We start from the raw sequence: 6,801 nt of genomic DNA, 5'->3' as shown, positions 1-6,801 counted from the left end.
GATTAAGATACATCAGGTTTGACCAGCCAAGACCCCCTGAAAGGTCTCCGATGACACCATGGCCCTGATGATCCAACATCCAGAACCGTTTCAAGGCAACTGGCTCAGACGACATACCCTCATGGACTATTCCATAATTCTAAAATTTTCTTTGTATCCCCATAAGATACAGCCCCCCCTCCAGCAGGAAGTAGTAAGAGAAACTACGCCCAAATTCCCAAATATACCAAGCTGACTTTGGAGATATGTAAAGGTTAAAACCTTCCTTTTTAAGAAAAGAAAAGGGGAAGTGCTGTGGGATGGTCTGTATGTCAAGTGTGTTGCTAATTGGTCAGTAAATAAATCACTGATTGGCCATTGGCTAGGCAGGAAGTATAGGCGGGACAAGGAGAAGAATTCTGGGAAGTGGAAGGCTGAGTCAGGGAGACACTGCCAGCCGCCACCATGACAAGCCGCATGGGAAGATCCCGGTAAGCCACGAGCCATGTGGCAAGGTATAGATGAATGGAAATGGATTAATTTAAGATATAAGAACAGTTAGCAAGAAGCCTGCCACAGCCATACAGTTTGTAACTAATATAAGTCTCTGTGTTTACTTGATCGGGTCTGAGTGGCTGTGGGACTGGCGGGTGAGAGAGATTTGCCCTGACCGTGGGCCATGCAGGAAAACTCTAGTTACAGTTGCCCGGGGGTTAGAGCTATTAGAGCCATAGCAAGAGCATAGCAGTGGTGGCGCACGCCTTTAATCCCAGCACTTGGTAGGCAGAGCTAGGTAGATCTCTGTGTGTTCAGGGATACAGCCAGCATTGGAGACACATGCCTTTAATATCAATACCAACCATAGAAGACCTGGAAGTCTCTACAGACAGGCAGTGACGAGGCAGTCATGTGGTTGGGTTTACAACCAATGAGAAGGCAGAACAGAAAGACTATATAAAGACAAACACACACAGGAAGTAGCCCTCTTTCGGAGAGGTCTCTTGGCTGAAGAGGCTAGCTGCAGAGTAAGGCTCTTAGCTCTGACCTCTTGGCTTTCTTCTTTGCATTGGTTCTGTGTTTCTTATTTAATAAGACGGTTGGTTACATCCACAGGGGCCTGCTTTACAAAATGTACAAACATGCTCTTACACTGTGGAATACAGAGTGTGCCTATCTGTCCCCTATATCAGCTTATCTTTTCTAAGGTCTCATGTGTTGGAAGCTTGGTCCTCAGTGTGGCAGTGTTGACTTGGTGGAACCTTTAGAAGGGGAGCCCGTTAGAAGGTACAGTCTCCTGAGAATGGACTCATGTAGCTGCTACAGGAGTGGGTTAGTTCCCATGAAGGGTTGTAGATGAAATTCTAAACAGTCTTAGTAAATAAGAAACACAGAGCCAAATAAAGAGGAAATAGTCAAAGAGATCAGAGAAATAGCCATGACTAACTTTAGCTTACCACCAGAAGTAGCTTCCCCCAAAGAGAGCTTTTAATGTCTGACTTGTCTTTTTATTGCCTTTCTGTTCTGCCTTCTCATTGGCTCTAAACCCAACTACATGACTTCCTCATCACTGCTGTCTGTACAGACCTCCAGGTCTCTATGGTTGGTACTGGGATTAAAGGTTCTTGTCACCACGCTTGGCTGTGTCCTTGACCACACAGAGACTCTGCCTGCCATGTGATTGGATTAAAGGCGTGGGCCACCACTGCCCGACTTCTGCTTAATGGCTTGCTATGACCTCTGATCTCCAGGCAACTTTACTTATCAACATACAAATAAAATCACATTTCAGCACAAATAAAATATCACCATGAGGGGCTGTTTTAAGTTTCATCACCCAATACTTGGCTGCCTCTGCTTCTCTCCATTCCCATCCACTTTCCTAACTTGTTGCGATGTATCCAGAGGGCACTAATGAGCCAGCATGCCGGTTCTTGCCGTTTAGAACTCCGGCCACCCGAATTATGTCACACAAGCCCTTTTATAAGTTGCACAGCCTCCTGTGTTTTATTATAGCAACCTGACACAGATCAAGAAAGCATCATCACTCTCTCTTCCAAATCTATTTCACATGGCCATGCTGTATCTTTGCTTATCCCTGACAAAAACCCATTCGACTCCGCACTGCCCTGTAGCCAGGCCATCTGTCTACACTCCTTCTGTGTACATAGCCTTCCGCAGAAGCACTTCAAACGCATTCTTTACTAACAATGGCCATTTAGCTTCCTTCTGCCAGGCTTTTTATTGTCCTTTTACTGAGGCTGAACTTACTCACAGTAGAAGGCTTGCATCTCAAGTCTTCTGGGTCTTAACAAGCGCTATGAGAGCGTGCAGCACTCCCATCGCCCTGGAGTCCCTGCCCCTTCCGCTTGCTCCTCGTGACCCCGCCCCTGACCTGCTTTCCATCACAGAAGCAATCTCTTCTCAGGTAGAATGTTACATAGGTGGAATTGCCAGTATAAAGAAGAATGAGAAATTCAGTTTCCTTCACTTGGCACAATTTTTGCTTCTTTCCTTTGTTTTTGTTTGTGTGGTTGTTTTTGTTGTGGTTCTTTAGGTGGTTGACTGCTTGGTTGTACCGAGGACTTAACCCAGACCTCTCGACAAGAACTTCAGCTCTGACCTACAGCCTCACCCTTCTTCACTTTTCATTTTGGGACCAGAGATCCTTAAGTCATCCAGGCTGACCTTGAACTTGTGATCCTTCTGCTTCAGCATCCCAAGTATCGGATTACAGACCAGCACCACCAGGCCAGGCTTCAGCTGCCTTTGAGATGAACAGTTTGTCCCTTTTCGTTAGTGAGTAACATTTCATTCTGTACAGCTCTTTATTCATTCCGCTGATGGGCACACACGTTTTGGGTTGGGGACTCTGTATAAAGCTGCTACAGACACTCTATTTCCCTTCCTTTCAGATGAACATTTAGATCACAGGTTAGACACGTGTGGTGTTAAACTTTTACCAATGTGTTAAACGCGCCAAGTGCGTCGGCTCGTGCTTGCAATCCTAGCATTCAGAAGGAGAATGGATTTGTGAGTTTGAGGCTAGGCTGAGCTATATAAAGGGACCCTTTCTCATAAAAGCATACAAGCCAGCAAACAAGAAGTGGAGAAGGAGGAGGATGGGGAGGAGGAAGAGGATTGGGGAAAAGGAAAGGGCTAAGCTCGCCGGCCCCATAGCAAGAATGCCGGGCGCCCAGAGTTCTCTGGTGTAGCCTCCTAGAGCTAGAGCATGTGTGGGGTCTATCGTGTGGCTTTCCTGAAGGACACTGTGTGGCTTGCCATGTGCCTGCTGCTGCACACTCGCTTCCCAGAAGCCTTTGGGCCATCTGCCCGTTGTTGTTGTTGTTCCACTTTATCGTTATATTGTAATTGTTTGTACACCAAGTGACAAACATTTGTCACTATGCGAGTTGTGGGTTATTTTTCCAATCTTTACATTTCCTATATCAATTTTATACTGTTTTTAATTCACTTTTTTTATTTTGACAGCTTAATTTATCCATATTTGTTCTCTGGTGATTTGTGGGACCTATGTCCTGTACAGGAAATATGTGTCTTATAATAAAATGACTCTATGTTAAGACCAGTGGCGTTACCATCTTACTACTTTATTTTACATCCCAACTGCAGCTTTCCCTCCCGCCTCTTTTTCTGTTCCCTCCCCCGACCTCCTCTCGGCCTGCCCTATCCAGTCCTCCTCTGTTTCTGTTCAGAAAGAGGCAGGCCTCCTCATCAACAAAAATGGCACGTCAGGTTGCAGTAGGACTAAGCTCCTCCCCTTGTATTAAGGCCGGGCAAGGCAACCCAGCATGAGGACTAGCTTCTCAAAAGCCAGTAAAAGAGTTGGAGACAGTCTCCGCTCCCACTGAGTCATGCAAGAAGATCAAGGTACACAACTCTCACATATATGCCGAGGGCCTAGGTCAGTCCCACGCAGGCTCCCTGGGTGTTGGTGCAGACTCTGTGAGCACCTATGAGCCCCGGTTACTTGATTCTGTGGGTTTTCTTGTGACGTCCTTGACCCCCCTGGCTCCTACAATCCTTCTCCCCTCTCCTCAGCAGGATTCCCCGAGGTTGGCCTAATGTTTGGCTGTGGGTCTGCATCTGTTTCCATCCATTACTGGATGAAACCTCTGTGGTGACAAAAAAGTCAGTGTGATGATGCCTAATGATGTTCCACTATGCTCGTAGATTGGTGCATACTTCAGCATCACCAGAGAGTGTAGACGAATTTCTAAATGGTCTTATTAAATAAAAAACACGGAGCCAAATAGAGGGGTGAAAGCCTTAGAGACACCAAGAAAATAGGGAAAACCACCAGGATATCATGTTGTTGCCTGTGTGTAGATGTAACCAACTGTCTTATTAAATAAGAAACACAGAACCAATGCAAAGAAGAAAGCCAAGAGGTCAGAGATAAGAGCTAAAACCTTACCCTTCCTCCTACAGTGGTCCTACCTCTCCGAAAGAGAGCTACTTCCTGTGTTAAAGTCTTTATAAAGACTTTCGGTTCTTTCTTCTCATTGGTTGTAAACCCAACCACATGACTGCCTCGTCACTGCCTGTCTGTACAGACCTCCAGGTCTTCTGTGGTTGGTATTGAGATTAAAGGCGGGTGTCTCCAATGCTGGCTGTATCCCTGAACACACAGAGATCTACCCAGCTCTGCCTACCAAGTGCTGGGATTAAAGGCGTGTGCCACCACCACCCAGCTTTCCTATAGCTTGCTAATAGCTCTGACCCCCGGGCAACTTTATTAACATACAAATAACATTTTAGTACAAAATAAAATATCACCACACCTGTGTTGTGGAGATCCTGCCTCTTTGGGTCTGCAGGTCAGGTTCCTTCATGTGCTCCAGCAGATCATAGATGGAGTGGATGACGGGGAGAGCCAGGTCATATCCTTGGGTCTGGGCCTGGGCAGCTTTGGGTTGGTCCACCAGATGTGAAATGAGGACTGCTCTCTCGTGCTTACAACTTCAGGACTGGCTCACCCACACCTGCACCTCCAACTCTTACGATCACAGGGCCAACTCTCCCATTTGCCCAAGACATTGGTGGGGGGAGGCAACTCTCCCCTGCCCATGCCACCACAAGACAGATGGGTAATCGGGACAGCTCTCTCATGCTCACAATTTCAGACCTGGCTTGCCTACGCGTGTGCTAACAAGGTGAGCTCTATTGTGCTTCCCTGGCGAGGTGCAGGGCCTGCTCTGCTGGGTTTTGCAGCCGGTAGGGGTTGGGGATAGTTCTCCCACTCTTATGATCACAGGGCCAGCTCTCCCAGCTGTCACAGGTCATGCTGCCACAAGACAGGTGAGAAATGGGACCATCTCTTCCATGCTGTCAACTTAGGGGCTGCTCCCCCACACCTCCGCTGAAAGGCTTTATTGTGCTGCCTTGGCAAGTGCAGGGCCTGCTCTCTCTAGTGTTACAGGTTGTGGGGAGCAGGGGCAGCTCTCCCATTCTTGTTACCTCAGGGTCAACTCTCCCACCTGCCTTAGACATTGATGGGCAGGGGTGGAGTGAGGGCATCCCTCCCCAGCCCATGCCAGTGTGTGGGAGATGAGGGAAGGGGCTGGGTCTCCCACAGTCACTTTCTCAGGGTTGGCTCAACTGTTCTCTCATTAACAGGGTGATCTCTGCTGTGCTCCCCAGACAAAGAGCAGGGCAAGCTTTTCCGTGTGTTGCTAGTCAAGTGTTCAACTCCCTCACCATCTCAGCCCGTTCCCTTCCTCTCTCATCTCTTCAGATATGCCTCTGTCCAAAGGACCTGAACCATTCCCTCTCTCTCTCTCTCTCTTTCTCTCTCTCTCTTTCTCTCTCTCTCTCTCTCTCTCTCTCTCTCTCTCTCTCTCTCTCTCTCTCTCTCTCTCTCTCTCACCACCATACCATAACCTCTGCTCATGCCAATAGTATCCAGTACTGCGAGGTACCAGGTAGGCCCATGTTCTCCTCCTCTAACCCCCTGCCTAGCCTGGAGTGGACAGCTCCAGACATGCAAATAGGTCTCCTTGTCACACTCAGGTAGCCCTGGTGATGTGCTGGACCATGTTTCCTCATCACAAAGAGATCACCATAGTGCCCGGTCTCTGGGCACAAAAGGCTCCAGGTTGGTGTATTAGGCTGCATGGCCCTGAGTGGGGGATTTCTCTGGAATCTGACCAAAGGCTGGGGGTTAGGATGCCCCCATCTGGTGGCTAGGTAGGTCATGCCAACCCAGGCCACATGCCTTGCAGGATGAGGTGTTTCTCTGGAGTCCAGTAAGGGGCTGAGGGTTAGGATGCCCCCAGCGCATGGATTGAAAGCCTCATTGTAAGATGGGAACCTGTTCTCCATTAAGTTTCAGGACAGTCACATAAGCCATGGGGGGTACTGAGAGGCCTATCCTAGAGCCTCAGAGGGTGTCACTGAGGGAGGAGGATCTTCCTAGTGTCACCTTCAGATGTGGCAGGACTGAGTGATAGTTTGGGGGACTGGGAGACAGGAGGACTGTATGTGAGTTGGTCAGTTTTATTGTGGGGGATTCACCACAGTACAGAGAGTCCTGCAATGGAAGGATAGTTCCTGCAGCCACTTGCAAAGGACCAAGACGAGGAGTCGGTGCGATGTCCATCTTCCCACAAGATCTGGAGGTTTTTCTGAAGTGGCACTCCATAATACCTACCTAGTCTGAAGTACTACTCCAAGTAGGGTTTGTACAAAACCTATTTACATTTCTGACAGCTTCTGAGTGATCCTGCCTAGCCTGAGGTTCTCAAGCCTTCAAGGTACTTGAGCAATGTTGTGTGTGAAAGCAAATGCACAAGCATACAAACA

The sequence above is a fragment of the Peromyscus eremicus genome, chromosome 2, assembly GCF_949786415.1.
Source record: "Peromyscus eremicus chromosome 2, PerEre_H2_v1, whole genome shotgun sequence".
NCBI lineage: Eukaryota > Metazoa > Chordata > Mammalia > Rodentia > Cricetidae > Peromyscus > Peromyscus eremicus.
This window is presented reverse-complemented; position numbering follows the sequence as displayed.